The sequence below is a fragment of the Myotis lucifugus genome, unplaced genomic scaffold (assembly GCF_000147115.1).
Source record: "Myotis lucifugus unplaced genomic scaffold, Myoluc2.0 scaffold_34, whole genome shotgun sequence".
NCBI classification, from domain to species: Eukaryota; Metazoa; Chordata; class Mammalia; order Chiroptera; family Vespertilionidae; genus Myotis; species Myotis lucifugus.
Window position 1 is genome coordinate 7,903,148 of NW_005871082.1, and position 20,591 is coordinate 7,923,738.

Here is a 20,591-nt window from a genome sequence, read left to right on the forward strand (position 1 = left end):
TGTCACATGAGACGGAAGGGAGAAAGTTGGTGGTGGGGCAACTGATTTATATTAACAAGAAATGCGAACATGTAGGTGGGTATTGTGCGGCGGTCACCCTCTCTCTCCGGCAAGCGCAGGATGAGATGTGTGATATTATCTCACTCTCACACACAGCGTGCTCGCTGGGGGGGGGGGGATTGGGGCACCGCACCCTGTCACACACAGAGCAGGGCCGATCAGGGGGTTGGTGCGCCGCACCCTGTCAAAACACAGAGCCGCAGGGCAATCAGGGGATTGGGGAGCTCCCCCCCTATCAGGCACAGAGCAGGGCTGATCAGGGGGTTTGGGCGCTGCCCCCTGTCACGCTGATCCCGGTGCTGGGAGGCATATTATCCTTTTACTATATAGGATAGAGGCCTGGTGCACGGGTGGGGGCCAGCTGGTTTGCCCTGAAGGGTGTCCTGGATCAAGGTGGGGGACCCCACTGGGGTGCCTGGCCAGTCTGGGTGAGGGGCTGAGGGTTGTTTTCCGGAAGCGGGTGACTGAAGCTCCCAACCGCTCCTTTTTTTCTTTTTTTTTTTTTTTATTCTGGGCCAGCTTTAGCTCTGAGGCCTCGCTCCTGAAAACATCGATACAATGTTGCGGTCCGGCTGGCTGAAGCCCGGCTGAATGAAAGCCGGTTTCTGGGGTTTTGTTTAGCTTCTTATTTGCAACATAGTACATAGTTGCTTAGAGTTGCAGCTGAGAGGCCGGCAGCGGCAGGCGGGGAATGTTGGAGTTTGCTGTCACTGGAGCAAGCAAGCCTCCCTGCTCGCTTCAGTGCATGGCTGCCAGCCGCCATCTTGGCTGACAGTTAATTTGCATAAGGATATGCTGATTAGCCAATGGGAAGGGTAGCGGTTGTACGCTAATTACCATGTTTCTCTTTTATTAGTGTAGATACTGGTGGTGGGTAAGACTTTGCTCATAGCATATAGTTTTCTTACCCTGTTCTGGATAAAAGATTCTCTTCTATTGTACGTCCATTGGTCATTATCATCAAGTCCAAAGTTTTTATAATCACTATTACTAGGGGCATGAAAAGCTAGTTGATATCACTTTCCCTTGTCACACTAGACTACTAGAGCATGTTTCAAGCAATACTGTCTATTTAGGATACCTCTTTGTTACAACTATACAGGGCCAACATGTTCATTGAACACACAGGAATTCTGAGAGGAAGCAAACCAGGGAACTGGTGAACTCTGTGTTGGTTCCACAGCTAATATCTTAGGTCAGAACCTTCTGCCTCAGTTTGTCTGGAGGTAAAAAAAACAAAGCTCTCCTGATTTAAAAAAAAAAATGTGTCTGAGGTAGAAACTCTCCTACCACACCTGCACACCTCAGAGTGATGAAAGGTATAAAAAGGACAAAATAGACCTAGAGACATGGAAGCTGCAGCAAACTGACAAATCTCAGCTCAAAGCGATTAATCGAAGAACTTAAATGCATACTAGAGGCCCGGTGCACAAAATTTGTGCATGGGTGGGGTCCCTAGGCCTTACCAGCGATCAGGGCCGGAGAGGAGGCAATGGTCGCCGGGCTGGGCATGGAAGGAATGGATGCTGGATGCTGACACGGCCATCATCAGTGCTCCACCACCACATAGTTCTCCGCCTCTCCCCCTCCTCCTTCCCTCGCTGCCATGCCACCACCGTAGCGGACAGGCAGCAGGCTGATTGGAGCCTGCTGGCCTGGGGGAGGGACAGGGCACGGGAGGTTGGCTGCCTGCCCAGAGGAGGGAGCCGACCCTCTGCCCCCCTGCAAAAGGGGCTGCATCCACCGCCACACACCCCCAGTTCCCCATCCCAGCCCAGGGACCGGGGGACTGCAGGAGGTTGGCCGGCCAGGGGAGGTTGGCTGGCCAGGGGAGGTTGGCTGTGGGAGTGCACTGACCACCAGGGGGCAGCTCCTGCATTGAGGGTCTGCCCCCTGGTGTTCAGTGTGTGTCATAGCGACCAGTCATTCTGATCATTCCGGTCGCTTAGGCTTTTATATATATAGATATGCATAACCCATGGGCATAGACAATTAGTGCAGTGAAGTCCTGAGGAGGGGGTGGGTACAGGGTGGAGGGGGTCAATGAGGGGAAAAAGGGGGACATCTGTAATACTTTTAACAATAAAGATAAACGTTTTTAAAAAATGATTTGGCCATTAGGAAAAATATTTCTTTGGAATTTCTATTGATGTATTGTGAGCATTTTTCCTTTGCAGCGGAGAATAACCTTGCTACTTTCTAAGTCCACACTCAGTATATGTATATGTGTATACTACAGTGAGAGAGAGAAAGGGAGAGGGGGAGAGAGAGAGAGAGAGAGAGAGAGAGAGAGAGAGAGAGAGAGAGAGAGAGATAAACTATCAGAAAACTCCAAAATGTATTTCCTGAATGAAGGAGACACAAAATTCATAGTGTAGATCTTACGAGAAAGCTAAAAAAAAGACTGTGGACACAGTTCTAACTCCTATTTGGAACTCAAGATTCACCCAGATACAAGAATTCACAAGAAACACCCAGATTCATAATTTGGGAAGCCATCCCAGGCGAGTGCTATAGTTCTGGGACTCCTGCCCCTTGGGAGTCTGTTGAACAGGAACAAAACATACCACCCAGAAATATGCGATTTTGACATATTGATTATTTTGAGTTGAAGGCAGTTGAAAAACAGCAGATGTAGGAAGGTTTTTTGCCCTCCCTCTTTCTACTTAGAAGCTGGGTATAAATTTCCCATGAGACATGTGCCATACCTGTATCAGAAAGAGAAAAGCATTCCTATCACTGAAGATAGGGAGTGGTTTCTGAAATGAGTCTTTACAAACAAACCTTACCAAAATAGCCCCTATCTTCTATTTTCTTCTCTCATATATTTCCTAGTCACTTTCCCATAATTTAGTGTTTCTTGTCCAAACTCCTTTTGCCTTTGTCTTGTCATATCTCCACAAGTGATCACTTTCTATTGAAATAGTATATAAGCTCTCAGGTCTAACCACTTCTTTGGAGTTTTTTCTTCTTCTCATGAAACCCCCGTGTCACATAAAAATATCAACATCGAAAAATGTGAATGCTTTTTTCTCTTATCAATCTGTCCTTTTTTGGTTTAATTCGTAGACCCCAGTCACAAAACTTAAAATGGTAGAAGAAGCGTCTTTCCTCCCCTACAGTGACAAGGCAGAAGTGTGTGTTTCTTGTTCATTTGATGTCAGACGAACACCCCACTCCTGAGGGAACTGGGATGGAGCTCCCTCTGTATATTGTCCATAGACCCTTTAAGAAGATGAAGGAGAAGCAGCAGAAAGCAGCTTAGCTGTACCTCAGAAGGTCAGGACTTAGAAAAGACATCTACAGTAGAGAAGGGCTTTGCAGGGAAACTGCCAAGGTCCTATACCAGTGATGGCGAACCTTTTGAGCTCGGCGTGTCAGCATTTTGAAAAACCCGAACTTAACTCTGGTGCTGTGTCACATATAGAAATTTTTTGATATTTGCAACCATAGTAAAACAAAGACTTATATTTTTGATATTTATTTTATATATTTAAATGCCATTTAACAAAGAAAAATCAACCAAAAAAATGAGTTCGTGTGTCATAAATTCACCATCACTGTCCTATGCAGTGCCATGGGAAATGATGATAGATAGCATTACAAATCTCATGGCCCAGAGATGTTCAGACACAGCCAGGTAAGCTGGGCACCCATACCCTCTCTCCTGTCCCTCAACACAAACTCATACTTAGAGAGACCTTGGCAGGAGCAAATGGCAATTAGCAAGGATGGCAGGAGGTGAACAGGGTAAGAAGATGGAGGTGTCACCTGCCGTCTCTGATTCAGAGTGAATCAATTCTGACCTGGAGAAAGAAATACTTAACCCTATGTTAAGTTCAAGCTTTACTTCTTATCTTTGACTGGGCAGTCTCACTTTGAGACTCTATCTATGACTTAAAGTGTTGACAGTTACTAAGAATCATGAGACAAACACATGGGATCTTCTGGAGTCTTTATTCTGAAGCAGGGAAGATTGGCTCCACAAGATGCCTGAATAAAGTTTCAGAAAAATTGGAAGACAAAACACACACACACACACACACACACACACACACACAGCTTTTTAATACAGTTGCTGTATTATTACTGTACTATTACACATGCCTTTGAAAAAAGAGACAATTGTCAAATAAACTAATTTCTTTAACATTGTGCCAATCAACATCAATTGAGTATTTATTATTTGTAAGCACTGTATCAGGTACCAATGAAACTATAAGGAATTGTATATTAATTCTACCTTTATAGAGTTCATAATAAAGCAGAGATGATTAATATTTAAGTAAAAATTATCATAAAAATGGTTCTTTTCTTCCAGTCCCTCAATTTTTGAGGGTCAGAAACATGTGTTTCTCTAACTCCAACTAGGACATTGACTAAGAATACTTAATAGGTAGTCATGGAACATTTAAGGAATGAATAAATAAGTGTTATGTCATACAAGAGATTTTAAGATTGTTTAAAATACAAGGCAATAGAAATCTTGGATTTTTACAGTGCAGTTCTCTAAAAACAGATGTTTGGTATCAATGACATGAGATTTTTATTTCCAGCTTGTAGATAATGGACCAAAGGCACCTTGGGATTTTGCATGATAAAAGCTCATATTAACAGACGTTTACACAAAATTGGCCTCTTAACAAAGAGATTTTTTGAAAAACAGTCCTAAAATATTATCTTTCTTGTTTTGGTTTTTTTACAAAAGGGGGTGATTATAAGTTGCCTTTCATTAAGGAATTACCATTTATCTTATCACAATATTTACTCTTGTTCCATGTGTTTTGTATTTCCTTGTTGCTGAAGAGAGATCTCAGAAACTTGACTGCATGAAATTAACTGTTGATTTTTAAATTCAAATAAGTGTGTATTTCCTCCACATTTCTGATGGTTTTCCTAACTTGATGTTAGAAAAATGCTAATGTCAAGGCCCTTGGTGAAGTTGATTGGTAGATGCTGCTGTTGTCTAGGTAAGGCCTGACCGAACGAAATTCAGCCCCAGACATCTTGTTGCTCCTTTGAAAGAACATCACTACAGATCCTAAAACTTAACTCTATTTGCCATCTTAAAAGAGGGTCTGGGCAAAGAACCTATTGTAAAAATAAAAAATTAAAAAAGAAAAAGACCCAATAAAGAGCAAAAGGAAAACAATTCTCCCCCAAACACCTCTTTGTAAGACAGGGTGAAAAATGTGGGCTCTGGCCCAACTGCTACTCCCAGGAAAGGGGCAAAGGTCTGCAGATAAACACACACACACACACACACACACACACACACACACACACACACCCTTTTAGATGCAGCTGGAAAAATGAAGTCAGGTTTAGAAGGCCTGACTCCAAAACAAATAGGCTTTTAAAACTTCTCTGGGGAATCTCTCATCTGCACACAATGCTGAGCTATGTGTCTCATATATCTGCCTCCCTCTCAAGGAGCAGATGCCAGGCACAGGGCAACAGAGAAGAAATGCCAACTTCTGCTCCTGAGAACCCAAGACGGCGTGGACTTCAGCTCCTGGCTGTCCCAGGCCACGGCCAAAAGTTGCTCTTCTGGTAAAGAGCAAGTTTATCCAGTGGCCCAAGGCTCTCTCATTAAGCAGGAATGCATTCTCCACTGGCCAGTGATTCTCTGCTGATGACAGATTTAGAGGCAGGTTAATGTGCAATGGCAATTCTAAGATGTAATTACACTTTAAAAATATATGTTTTGTTTATGAAAGACACACATATATCATACTAATATGAGCAGTTATTAGGGACACCCCATTCATAGTTCTAAGTATTTTTCATTACCTTCTTCAGTTCTTGCAACAACTCTATGAAATACAGGATATTACTTCTTCACATTTTGGGGGTGAGGGAGCAGAGAGACAGGAGATTTCATATATGATCAAGGTCATAAATCTAGTAAGTGGTGGAGGCAACATGTGAACCCAGGTATTCAGGCTCCAGAATCTATCCTTTCATTCTCTGTATTTAATATAATCAGTCACAAAATTAATGTCAGGCTTTTATACTTCGTGGCTACAAGGTTTAAAGACCTAATGAACAGCAACATAATTAACCTGTCCCACTTTATTGGTCTGGGGTGTCTATTAAATCACATAATTTTTCATTACCAGCTAACATAACTCAACACCCTTGTCAAGACACAGCAAGAATAGCCTTTCCTTCCCCAAGTCAATTTTATTCCTCAGGATGCATAGTCATACAATTCAGTCTTGATCAGGATTCCCCTTGAAGCAGACATGAAGGGTTTTACCTGGAGATCAAAGCCACTGAAACTGCCACCAGGTGCTGGTTCCTTCAGAACATGACTCTCAGCATGTCCTATCACCGATGTGGGAGAACCTGGGTGTTATAACCAAAGAACTTCGGCCAGTGACGAGCAGTTCACCCTGGTGAACCAACTGGGACCAACCAGGGGGAGGGGGAGTATCAAGTGGAAAGTCCTGTCATTGTCATGAGCGTTGATGAAGCACGCTGGCCTCGGGTGCAGTGATGCTGTGCTCATGCCTCTGTTGGACTGACTGTGTCTCTCAGGGGTTAGACCAGGAATGAGAAGACCCTGTCTCTTGATTATAACACTCATACTTCTTCCCATGCTTCTGCTCCCTTTCCTGTGGTACTTTATTTAAAATTTATGTGCACTGACAGTAAAGATAAAGCATATCCATAATACCAAATGGCTGGATTAAGAGAATCAGCAATTCCTAATGATTATCAGGCCCCCATGAAGAGCCTGGGTCAACAATTCAAGCTACTTAATCATGTTCTCTTATGAGAAAGTGCCATGGAGATCAGTGTCTTTTTACTGCTCAGCGAATTCACTTAAAACTGTGTCAATTTTGAAATTTTGAGATAGGTTCCATTAATCATAAGGCTAAAAGGAAATGAATGGTGGTCTGGAGCCCTTTTGACTCATGAGGTTTCTGTGTATCACACAGTTGGTCCTGCTTTTCATAGTATCTTTGGATTTCTGCATAGCAAGACGTGAGGGGGTAGGGGTTGTCAAAGCACACACATGCTCTTTTTGGGTTTAGACATAATAAACAGTAAACCTTAATAATTAATGTCTTTATTTGGTTTCCTACTAAATAAAGAAGATTTCAAAATGTACATTGGCCTATACAGATCACCTCAAGTCTCCCTTTGCCTTCCCGATCCTTCTGTAGTTACATATTTTTGTTGTTTCAGAACAATACTCAGAATGTTAAAAGGAACTTAAATGTTAAAAGTTCCTAAAAAGGAACTTGAGAAATTGCCTATTTTCCCAGTGTGAAATTCAAAATGCAGGTGAGTTGTGTGACCTTTGTCCTCGACTCAGATTGTAAATAGGAGAGCAGAGCGAATCCAGGTCTTCAGAATCAGCGTGCAGGCCTTTCCCATACACAGACCAGTGCCCATTCAGTTACATTGATTTAATTCTCGCTGCTCATGTGACTCTAGATCAGGGGTGGGCAAACTTTTTGACTCGAGGGCCACAATGGGTTCTTAAACTGGACCGGAGGGCGGGAACAAAAGCATGGATGGAGTGTTTGTGTGAACTAATATAAATTCAAAGTAAACATCATTACATAAAAGGGTACGGTCTTTTTTTTTTTTAGTTTTATTCATTTCAAACGGGCCGGATCCGGCCCGCGGGCCGTAGTTTGCCCACGGCTGCTCTAGATGAACAACAAGGAGATCGCCAGTTCTTAGCTATGAACATAAAGGAACCTTCACACTCTTTCTCTAGGTGGTTTGTGGCTTGGGAAGTACGGTGCCACCAAGAGGTCAAAATATTCAGCTTGATGGCTCATGGAAGGCGACTCCTGTGGAGACAGTAACAGAAATGCTCAATGGTGCATTTGATCTATTCATGTTATACATGAGCTTTACATGCATGTCATTACATATTGAGCTCTTATCCTTGTAAAGTCAGGAGACTTACCCTGATTTTCTTAAGTACAGGCAAATGTTTTAAGAGAGCTACGTTGGCTTTTTTTTTTCCATGAGAATAGACCAAGGGTGAAAGCTGAACACACAGGCAAGATGGTTTTGCAGTAAGGTATGCAAGAGATGATGAAGTCTTGGACCAAGGTGAGGTGATGGCAGAGGAGGTGTTGAGATATTGATGGGTTCTGAATTTACCTCTAAGATAGCCGGCGGGATTTGCTGCTAAATTAAGTGTGGAGACAGAAAGAAAGGAAAGAGTCAAGGAAGCCAAGATATTTTATCTAAGTAGTTGGAGAGCTAGAGTTCCCATTTATTGAGATGGAAAGGACTGTGGGAAAAGCAAGTTTAAGGGGTGAAATCAGTTTCAACATGCTAAAATTCGATATGCCTATTCGTTATCCAAGTGGTGATGTGGGGTAGGCAGTTGGATATATGAGTCTGGAGTTCAAGGAAAAGGTCCAGGCTAGAGATATTAATTTGAGAGTTGTCATCGTCTAGGTGCCATTTAAAGCCATGAAACTGGATGACATCATCAGGCAGTGCATATAGATGCAAGGGAGTATACAGATTCCAGCTCAAGCCCTGTCTCTCCTCCCCACCAAGATGTTTTATGTTAATTCTTAGGCTACAGCATAATGGCAATAAATAAGCATTTTACACTTTGCAGTCTTTTGTAAGTCCAAAGAGAATATTTTAAGATGTAAGCAATTTGGTGACACAGCGTTCTTTATTCTAAAGCAAATGTTACAAGACTGAAGCATATGGGGAAAAGATGTAAGTAAGTTTGCTTATTTTAGAATAAATTTATTTTTCTGTCTCCCTTGACACACAAATGGAGAACTGGGAGTAATATTTTTCCTAACCATTCTTAATCTCTGAAACTATGAGCCATTAGCATTGCACTTGAATATAAAGTGGATGCTTTCTGAGTTATAGTGTTCTTTTAAAAACTAAGGAGAAAATTATGTGAGCTTTCTGTGTCTTCAATTTTCCTGTCACTAAGGTATGTTAGACCCTGCATTTTGAATATGATAGCTCTCAAACAGAAAAATTAAATCTCACCATCAGTAAGTTAAAAGCTAGGTTCTTATTTTGTGTTCACTTTAATCGAATTATTAGCACAATAGCTATATTGTCTGAATGAACTTTATTCCATCTAGTTTCATCTCTTTGGATGACTATAAGAGAAGATAATTAAATTTCGTTTGGAAATTAGCAATTTTCCATAGCATGCAAAAGACTAGAGCATTGCATTCTTGTCTTTAAGTCAGCACCCTTGACATTCTATCTGCCCCTTTTCTAATATTTATTTGCAATAAGAATGAATGATTTTAATTAATACTCACAAAAATAAGAAATGTGAAATCAAAAGTACAAAGCTAACCAAACTACAAAAACTGTTCTTAGCACATTATAAATTAAAAGCGTCCCTGGATTCTACAATTCAACATGGAAGATTTTATGTGATTTGATCCAAACAAACTTAGCAGTATCCCATTACTATGTAATATTCAGAAGTTGGAGTAAGGAAGAGGAAAATCTACGGCTGAAGCCACTCCCCTGCAATGACTCTTGTGGAATAAATGTGATTCCCATTCCATCTGACAAAACTCCCCGGATAGAAAATGGTGTTCATCAGAAGTGTTCCCTAAATCATATATGGAGTTAAAATATACTACAGGAAGGTAATGAGAGGAGATGAAGACCTAACAAGATGAGCTTTTTATAGGTACCACAATGCAGATCATTTGAAATATGGTGACTAAGCCTATTTTAAAGTTAGAAATACATTAACTCAGCCCTAGGGACTCCCGGGAACCAGAGTGTTTACACTGGGTGTACACACCACCCCTCATTTCCTTCTAGCACCAGCCACTGTGGAGGTGGGGGAGGTGTCAACAAAGCCATCTTTTCATTTCTAGAGCCATTGGTAAGGAGGGAACAGGCTTGGGGTTGGGATTGGGGCTTGTCAGCCCCACCTCACCTCCCCAGAACAGAATGAAAATAGTCATTCTGTTTAGATTTCATTAGCATTGTACTTTGCTTTACTCACACTTAATCAAGGTCTTTTATGGACTCCGGGATGGAGAAAGGCTTAAAAGTTGCCTTCTCCCATGCGTGGTACACTGAACACAGAGTAACATGGCCTGCTGCTGATTTATGTGAAGTATTTTAAGTCAACACTGGTGTGTTGGGGGCCCCCTGGCTCTCCTATTGACCTGTACTCTGATTTGCAGCATTGTTACCATTTCTGTGTGCAATGGGAACTTAAGTCTTTTAGTACTTTCTTTTCTAAAAAAAACATGTTCACTAAACATGTGATTCTATTCCTCTTCTATGACTTCTTTCATAAGAGTTTTTTGTTGTGTTTCACTGTTGTGATTCCAGAGTAAAATAACAATACTACTAATAATAATCCTTTCTTTAAGGCAGCCCATCTGTGTATTGCCAGAAGGTCCTTTGCAATAGCCAAGGGACTGCTTTCTTTTCTTACCAGGAGGATGAGAGCACCGGCTTTGAGCTTGGATGAATCTGGGTTCAAACTCCACCCCTCCCACCTTCTTGATTGTTATTTGAAATTCCTGGGCCTCAGTGTCTTTATTATAAAACTAGAGGCCCGGTGCACAAAATTCGTGCACTGGGGGTGGGGGTGGGGGAGCATCCCTCAGCCCAGCATGCACCCTCTCACAGTCCAGGACCCATCAGGGGATGTCTGCCTGCCAGCTTAGGCCCATTCCCATGGGCCTAAGCCAACAGTTAGAAATCCCTCTTGCAGTTCGGGACCCCTTGCTCCTTACCACCCTCCTGCTTGCTGTTCCTTAGCACTGCCATGGAGGCAGGAGAGGCTCCCACCACTGCCACTGCACTCGCCAGCCGTGAGCCCTATCTTTCTGTGGGCCAACTGCTCTCTTCCTTCTCACTTAGGGTGAGCATCATGTGAGGGCAGAGTGTGCTGTCGTGGAACAGAGGGCTGCCCGGAGCTGAGGGGAGTGGCCGGGCCCACAGGGTGAGAGGTGGACACAGAGGATGCTATCTCACCCAATTGTGGAGCAGGCTGGCTGGCCTTCATTTGCCTGACCCCACACAGGGAGGGACTGAGCAGGGTGTCCGCCTCTCCATTCTCCATTCTTCCATCTGTGACACCTGTCACCCTTGCCAGGCCTCCCCTAAAGTTAGTTCAGCTCAATCCCTGAATGTAAAAGGGCATGGGGGGTGGGGAGCCTCCACTCCAGTGCCCCCTGACTCCCAGCAACAGGACCTGGTCAACAGGACCTGATCTCAGGACGGTGGCCACAGCTGCAGAACATAGATCTGTTTCAAGAAAAGTTGGGAATGCAGACTTTCATATGAGCCCCTATTCCAAAAAAATAGCAGTTTATTCACATTGTGGCAAAGACAGCTTCAAGATTAACATAAATGGGTAAAGTCAGGGCCAAACCGGGCCATTTCCTCATCCAATCTCTCTGAGGTGGGTGGACAGAACGAAGTCTCTGCTCTTCGTAGGACACTTTCGGGGTTTTTTTTTTTTGAGCCTAAAGGACAGTAGTCTGTCTCCATTCTTATTCTTTAGGATTTTTTCATCGTTGCATAAAAGGATACATACATTGGGGCAATCCTCTCGAGATACAATATTCCAGTTGCACCCATGTGATGACGACAGCGCCCCTGAGAGGGAGGGAGCCAACAGATGGGGAGCAGGGAATTCTGAAAACCAAAGCAAAGGTTCAGAACATGGAAGAAGTCCTTGGTGTTCTGCTGAGAAACTTGGACTCCTTCCTCTGTGGTCACACACCAGGCAGTCACTCAGAAATACCTTCACATCAGCCAACTTATGGAATTCTCCATTCTCTCCGTTCTTCTGAGCTGGACTCTGGACGGACGTTGACTGCGGCATTCTCTTGGTCATCGTTTTTGTTTTTGTTTTTTCCCAAAACATTACAGAGTTTATATGAATATAACATACAAAGATGCAGCCTCCTTTGTAGGAACAGGGAAGGAAGGGGTGGTTAAGTAAGGCACACGGAGCTGCAGCAAGCACCAGCTGTGGGGAGGGCCAAGGGGAAGAGGAGGTTGGCACTGGGGCTGAGGCCCTAGAGCCGTTGCTGGGGAAGTAGGGATCCCCTCTGAGTGCCACGTTCTGAGGCTGAACTAATTGGTCAAGCTGAGGCAGAGGTGGGTGGCCATATCAGCCATCTTTGGTATTGTTTACCCTTCCCACCCCAGCTCTGTTGTAAAACCCCAGAGCCCTGGATTCCAAAGGACCCATCCAGAGTAGAGGCCCTGGAAGGGGGTGAGAGGAAGTGAGTAGGGCAAGTTTGAAAGCCGATATGTTTGTGTGCTGTGGGATGGCCGGAGACATTGGAGAGAGGTAGCAGGGGAAGGGCTCTCATACATACCCTTCTGTGGGGACCACAGGTGAAGGAGGCCAGGGGAGTAAGGTAGGGATGGGGCACCATGGCACCAGCCTCTTAGGCATCCCTGTCTGTCCTCTGCAGTGTACAAGGAGGAAAGGGGCTGCCTCTGAGGAGGGGCCAGGACAGGCCAGGTGACCATCTTGAGTTCTGGCTGAGGTGATGGTCCTCACCCTGAGATGCCTTCTAACTGGTGATGGACCCAGGCCTGACTCCCTCTGCTGCAGAAGTCCAGGACCCAGGCCTGACACCTGCTGCGGTGGGCGCCTGGACAGAGGCCTGACTCCCGCCGCTGCGAGCACTCAGGACTCAGGTCTGACTCCCGCCACTGCAGGCGCCCGGACCCAGGCCTGACTCCTGCTGCGGTGGGCGCCTGGACACAGGCCTGACTCCCACAGCTGCGAGCATTCAGGACACAGGCCTGACTGACTGCCTGCTGCCACGCCACAGGCACCCAGGACACAGGCCTGACTCCCACCGCTGTGGGTGCGTGTGCAGCCTCCTGCTGGCCTGTTAATATGAAAACTGGTCATTACTGTGACGCACTTAGGACCAATTTTCATATTACCTCTTTATTATATAGTTAGGCAAAAGACAATCTATTGGGGAGACTTGTGATCAGGGCTAGATTTGATGACATGTGTAAAGTAAGCTTGCACAAGTGTTGGCACATAATAGGTGTTTTCTTCTAGAATCCTGATCCCATAACTCATGGCACTGAACATATTCTTAGGGGAAAATGTCTAGGCCAAAAGTAGAGCTGGCTGTGCTGAGGATCATAATGAAGATTTTACATGGATTATCTCTTTTACTACTAACAAATCTCTCCAAACTGCCTGACTGGTATGGTTCAGTGGTTAAGCATCGACCTATGAACCAGGAGGTCACCATTCAATTTCAGGTCAGGGCACATGCCTGGGTTGTGGGCTCAATCCCCAATGAGGGGTCATGCAGGAGGCAGCTGATCAATGATTCTCTCTCATCATTGATGTTTCTACTTCTCTCTCCCCTCCTCTCTGAAATAAATTTAAAAAAAAAAAAGATACAAGCAGGCTCACTTTCAGAACAATAACTTGCCAAGTTCATAAAGCTGCAGAGTACAGAATAAGGCTTCAGATCTGACCACAGTAGAGTGATACCCAGCTGTAGCACTAGGGACTGTACACTTAGGAATGGTTTAGTCCTGGTGCTCACTGTTCTGAAACATGACCCCAACTCCAGAGCATCTATAATGAAGATGCAGTTGGGCCACGAATTTATATTGAGAGTATTCAGTGATTCCCAGCTCCAGCTGTGAGACAGAATGGTGTTCTGTTGTAAGGTGTGACCAAATTGTAATTCTCAATAATAGTACAAAAAAAATCTGTTTTTTAGTATTCATTTACTCTAAAAAATAATAATATATTTAGCAGCATCTCACTCCACGTGTTTTCATATGCATTCTTGAGTGAGGTAAGAATGAGGGACATGACAGCTAGCCTACTTTCACTGGCCCCTCAGTCCTCATGGGTAATGTATATAGTGTTGGCCTCCCAGGGAGAAAATCATCCTGTCACTAAAGACAACAAGTTTGAGAATTATTGATCTATAGTGTAGATTAAAGGAAGGGTTTCCCTTGGTTCTCCTATTGACCCCCTTGATGTCTATTGAGTTGCTAACGTTTATTGGAAGAACTCTAAGATTAACTAAGTGGTGATAGAATTCTGTCTCTAAAGCTTCTATGATGGTTAATTTTACTTGTCAACTTGACTTCCCTGCAGGATGCCCAGATCTGGTTAAACATTATTTCTTGGTCTCTCTGTGAGTGTCCCAGAAGAGATTAACATTTGAATTGGTGGACTGAATAAAGCAGGTGGCCCTCCCCAATGTAAAAGGCCTGATTTAAAAACAAGCAAACATGGACACAAGACACTGGGGGGTGGGGTAAGGGCATGTGCCGGCGGGTAGGGAAGGCCGGGGGAAGGTCAATGGGGGGAAAAAGGAGACATATGTACTACTATTTGTAATATTTTAAACAATAAAATAAATAAATAAATGTTTAAAAAATAAAAACAAGCAAACAAACAAAAAACATGAGAAAATTAAATTAAATTCTCTCTGCCTAAATTCTTTTGCTGGTCTCAGATGTTCTCCTGCCTTTGTATTGGGACTTTAATATGAATTTGTCAAAGTAACACTTGTTAAGTGGAGTAAAGGGTGTGGAACAGTGAGTGAGTCCCAGTTCAACAACAGTCCTCAAGTGAAATTGAGATAGAAAAGTTTATTCTCACAGTTTATTTATACCCTGCATGCCTTGACAGGCCACATGATGTAGAGTGCAGACAGATAGACACAGGACCTGGATCACTTGCCTCTATTAGGTTTCACGGATGGGAGTCCTTTGGGGTCCCCAGGCTATGGCTGATTGGTCATTTTAAACCAAAAGTATGAACCTATCAAAAGGAGTTCTATCTAAGGGCACATAGGCATATAGACACTGGGAGGCAGAGGAGACTGTTTATCACAAGGGCCATTGGGAAATCATAATAGGAACTCACATTGACTTATCACTCTGCAGGTTACTATCTAACGCATGCACTTGCATAGGAGGCTAGTGTCAGTTTAAGGTCAATGCAGGCCTTAAACTGACACTAGAGGCCTGGTGCATGAAAATTCATGTACTAAGGGGAGGTCTCTCAGCCCAGCCTGCCCCCTCTCACAGTCTTGGAGCCCTCAGGGGCAGGAGGTGACCCAGCAATTAGGGGAAGGTGATGCCCCATCACACTTCTGCTGTTGCCACTGCTGGCAGTGCAAGCCTCGGCCAGCCATGGTTACCTGAGCCTCAGGTGGCCCTGGGTGGCTGGGGGACTGAGGAGACAGGGGGACTCCAGAGGCAAGCATGTGGAGTGGCCAGGCCCGCCTGGGGCAGGCCCAGCCTTGCCATACACCTGCCGCCCCAGCAGGGCTGAGGGGACTGGGCACTGCCATCTTGTGGCTGTGGGTGCCACCATCTTTGAGGGTGTGGCAGTCAATTAGCATATCCCCTCCTTATTGGCTGTAAGTGCTGCCATCTTTGAGGATAGGACAGTCAATTAGCATATTCCTTCCTTATTGGCTGTGGGCATTGCCATCTTTGTGACAGTGTGAGGGTAAATTAGCATATTCCCTCTTTATTAGATAGGATATATATATATACACACACTAGAGGCCAGTGCACAAAATTTGTGCACAGGTGGGGTCCCTAGGCCTGGCTGGTGATCAAGGCCTATCAGGGCTGAAGGCCCCCACAGGGTTGGGAGAGGAGGCGATGGTCACTGGGCCGGGTGCAGAAGGAACGGACACAGGATGCTGACACTGCCCTCGGCACCCTGCCACTGTGCAGTTCCCTGCCTCCCCACCTCTTCCTTCCCTTGCTGTGACCAGGGGAGGGACGTGGCCTACTGGCCTTGGGAGGAACATGGGGAGGGACCAGGGGAGGTTTGCTGGCCAGGGTGAAGGGGCCGCAGGAGGTTGGCCGCCTGCCCCAAGGAGGAAGCTGGCCCTCGACCCCCATGGGCAAGGGGCTGCATCTGCCATCACCCATTCCTGGTTCCGAGTGTCAGCCCAGGGCCTGGTCCGATCCAGCAAACGGGGCCTTCCAGTTGGGGAGAGGGACTGCAGGAGGTTGGCAATGCGGTGGAGTCTGGCTGGCCCACCCCGATCAGGGCCGATTGGGGGGAGGGGCTGTGGGAGATTGGCTGGCCGGACCGGTCCCCAATCGGGCTGGTTGGCCAGCTGCAGTGTGCTTCATAGCAGCCGTTCGTTCTGGTCATTTCAGTTATTCCGGTCGTTCTGGTCACTTGGCCTTTATATATATAAATGATAGGGTATATATCAAAACTGAATGAGAAATGCATTGGGAAAAAAAAGGAAGAATCTATCTATGATAATACTTTTGTATTTCAATTATTTTATTAATATCTATCCCTGCCCAACCCCCAAATCCTGATTTTCTGTATAAGAATAAATGCAATAGCTACTCAACAGTGACCAACTGGGCTATAATTGCCACTAAAAATGTTTTTGGAAGACTGTAAAGAGTGGACAGTATATACTAAACTGGGTTTGTTTTATTCTCTAAGCACATGCCCTAGGCAATTTCTAAAGAGAACCCTTCCAGACCATCACTAAATCAGTGACTTTGCCCTTGCCTGGCACAGGCAAGCTCTTTCCTCACACCTGGCCATGGGATTTGCCATGTTTGCTGCAGAGAGGCAAACATGGAGTGACAGGGCAAGAGGAATTGGCACAGGGCAGACTCTGTAAATTTCTGGTTGGCTTTTTTTTTTTTTAATTTAATCATCATCTAATTTTCTATGATAACATTCTAAAAATAAGTTTTAATGCTAGGATGATGTTAGTAAACATATGTGTTTGTAAGCATTTGAGACTAGACCAAGGTTAAACCTGCAAGTCAGCAAAGAAACAAAATCACGTTTGCTTTCTTTTTTAATAGATGCTATTTCTAACTCTTCTCTACAGAGGTTGAGTGAGCAAAATTTTGGATCTCAGAGAGGAACAGACATATAATCACACTGATGATTTTAATCAAGACAATCGTCAGCTAAAGAATGACATAGGGAACACATAACAAGATCAGACTTTCCCTGACATTTTGCCACCTTTCCTAAATAAAATTATTATGCCATGTCCAATTCATCTCTCATGCCTCACAGTTTTAAATACTTGAGACAAGATCACATTGTTTTTGGATTGACCTGCTCCAATTTGTATTCAGATTTTAAATGAAATGGTGACCTGAGATCCCTGGTACTATACTGATTCTTGATCCAACCTCTAAATTTTACTCATGATTTATTATCTTTTTGGTGTCTGCTCTCTATTTTATTTTATTTATTTTTCAATTATGGTTGACATATAATATTATATTAATTTCAGGTATACGACATAGTGATTAGACATATAAATGTCTAATTACTGAGAGATTAACCAGATAAGTCTAGTACCCATCTTGCACCATGCATAGTCATTACGGTATTATTGACTATAACCCCTATGCTGTACTTTACATCCCCATGACTATTTTTATAACTGACCAATTGAATTTCTTAATCCCTTTTACCTTTTTTGCCCATCCCCCCAACCTCCTCCCATTTGGCCACATCAATTTGTTGCCTTATCAATAAGTTTGTGGGGTTTTTGTTTGTTTGTTTGTTTAATTTGTATTTTAGATTCCACATACAATTGAGATCCTATGGTATTTGTCTTTCTCTGTCTGACTTGGTATTTTGCTCTTTTAAATGGGAAAGCATCCGCACCTTGAAAGTCTTCCCAATAATATAATGGGAGAGGAGCATCCTAGATTTGTCTCAGTGGGTGCAGAGAAAATTATTTAAATACACACTCAGAGGAGACCCACGTTTTGGCCAGATTCAGAGCGAGAGTTAATACTTGTGTCTTGTGGTTGGAAAGGCAATTACTTAAGCAGCTTGCAGAGAGGAGATCAGATTCACTCTACACCAATGCAAGGTTCAGCAAACACATTAACCTCTCTTTGATGATTCTGGGTAATACTTTCTGTAGTTAGAAAGATTATAATATATTAAAAAATAAAACAAGTAAGTACACTGTATCATTGGAAGCTACTGCTATCTTTAGGTCAACTAAATGCCCTATTTTTTTGTGTGTCAGAAATTTCAGCTTTACTTGAGCCAAAAATTGTTTTCTTCATTTTATATTTTTGTGAAGGTGTGGGCCTAAGAGACCTTCACTCTGTGTCCATATTGTGGCACCTATTAGAATCCTAAAAGACACCTTGAAGACAAATCAGGAAGAAAATAAACCTTAATCTTAAGCTACTCCACATAATATTTTAATTATTAATTCTACTTTCATTCATCTCATTCTTTCCCTGCCTTTTTCTCATCTTTCTCCTCTTCTGACTCCATTCATTTTTAATCTCTCCAGTGACACCACTGGGAGAGGGTGATCAGGAAAAAGAAAAGTAGACAAAACCTCAACCTGTCACATCCCACCTGAAAACATGGGGTGTTTCTTCTTCCCTTCCTCCTCTCTCTCTAATCTGTCTTTGTTTTGTTTTATTCAAAAGCGGGGAGAGGTGAAGCTCAGAAGTGAGAGAAAGATACACAGAGTGGTGGTTATGGATTTCGATACCTGTATAATCCACCAACTCGACACTACAATAGGGAAAAAGAAAGAAGCAAACAGAACATTGAAACTGGCTTAAGAATCAGAGAAATTGAATGTGGATCCTGTCCCTGATGGCTGGCTGGATAAAATCATGTAATCTCTCTGAGCTTCAGTTACCTCATTCACAAAATTCAAAATGCACATTTCTTGAGTGTGTGGTTTTTTATGGAGATTAAATATAATGTATGTAAAAATTCTGACATAATACAAAATATAGCTTATCCATTAAAATTATTCCAGACATTGAAAGTTCCTATTATTTTATAATTATATATAAAATCATTTTCTATAACATCTTTTTGCCTTTATTACATTGCTGCATATGCATCATAGATTATACCTGTTTCTATAAAAAATAAATAATTAAAATATAAGTATATGTTCAAATTACTCATTCATGGGCTATTTAAAAAAATACACTGCATTCTAGGCACTAATGCAATAAAGGGATATATATATATATACTAGTGGCCTGGTGCACGAAATTTATGCATGGAGGGGGGTTCCCTCAGCCCAGCCTACACCCTCTCCAATTGGGGAACCCTGTGGGATCGGGCCTAAACCAGCAGTCAGACATCCCTCTCGCAATCTGGGACCTCTGTCTCCTAACCACTTACCTGCCTGCCTGCCTGATCACCCCTAACTGCCTCTACCTGCCTGCTTTATTGTCCCTAACCACTCTGCCTGCCTGATTGCCCCTAACCTCTCTGCCTGCTGGCTTTATCTTGCCCCCAACTACCCTGGTTGCCCCCAACAGCCCACCCCTGCCCCTAACTACCCTGGTTGCCCCCAATGGCCCTCCTCTGCTGGCCTGATTGCCCCTAACTGCCTCTGCCTGCCTCATCTTTCCCCTCAACTTCCCTCCCCTGCTGGCCAATTTGGTTCTGATTGGTCGGTTTCTATGCTAGTCAGCATCAAAAGCTCCACCTCCTAGGCAGCCATTGGTTCCTCACACTTCACCCAGATTTGGTTCTGATTGGTCAGTTCCTATGCCAGTCAGTGTCTCCAGGCCTATCTCTGGGCCTGATCAGAGAGGTGGGGCTGATCAGCAGCCACCCTCCACCCACCGCCAGGCCCAGAGAGAAAGAGAACAGCAAGTGCTGATCAACAGCTACCACGGAGGATGCAGATCAGACCCTGCCTCTCTCTTTGGGCTTCTCTCCGGGCTGATCTGCAGCCCCCTCAGCAGTCAGTGCTGGGTCGCCATGCCCACAGCAGTGGCAGTCAGTGCTAGGTCACCACGGCAACCCAGCACTGACTGCAGGACTGACTTCCAGTCGGTAGAGCCTTCCATTGTTACGAACCCTGGGTTTTTATATATTAGGATATGCTTTTATCTACACTAATAAAAGACAAACATGCAAATTGACCATACCCTTGCTACGCCTTAAGCCACGCCCACCAGCCAATCAGAGCAACTATATGCAAATTCACCCAACCAAGATGGCGGCCGGCAGCCATGGAGCTGGTGCAAGCAGGAGGCTTGGTTGCCCCAATGATGGAGGAAGCCAAGCTTCCCGGCCGGCTACTGCCTCCTCTCAAGGCAACAAAGTTTCAATTTTATAGGGTGTCCCAAAATTCATGCAAGATTTGAATTTTACATGAGCCTTAACAACAACAACAAAAAATAAAAGCCTAATTTTACTTGGTTTATTGAATCAGATTCTAATATCTGTTGCCCTTTGATTTCAATCCCTTCAATTTGATAAGCATTATCAAGTACCAATTATGGCCCAGGAGCAGGAACAATGAAGACCAATGAAGACCACGGCTTTGTGTATGTGCCAGCAAAGCCATGGAGACTATTTACGCGATGTCCTATTCCATACATAACCCTATACTGTATACTTTATGAATCAATAAAAAATTTACTATTTTTATTTATAAACCTGTGTTTTCTATCAAAATTACTTCTTGCGTGAATTTGGGACACCCTATAGAAGGTAATAACCCCAGATACTGCTTCCAGCTGGAGCAAATTAAAAAAAAGGA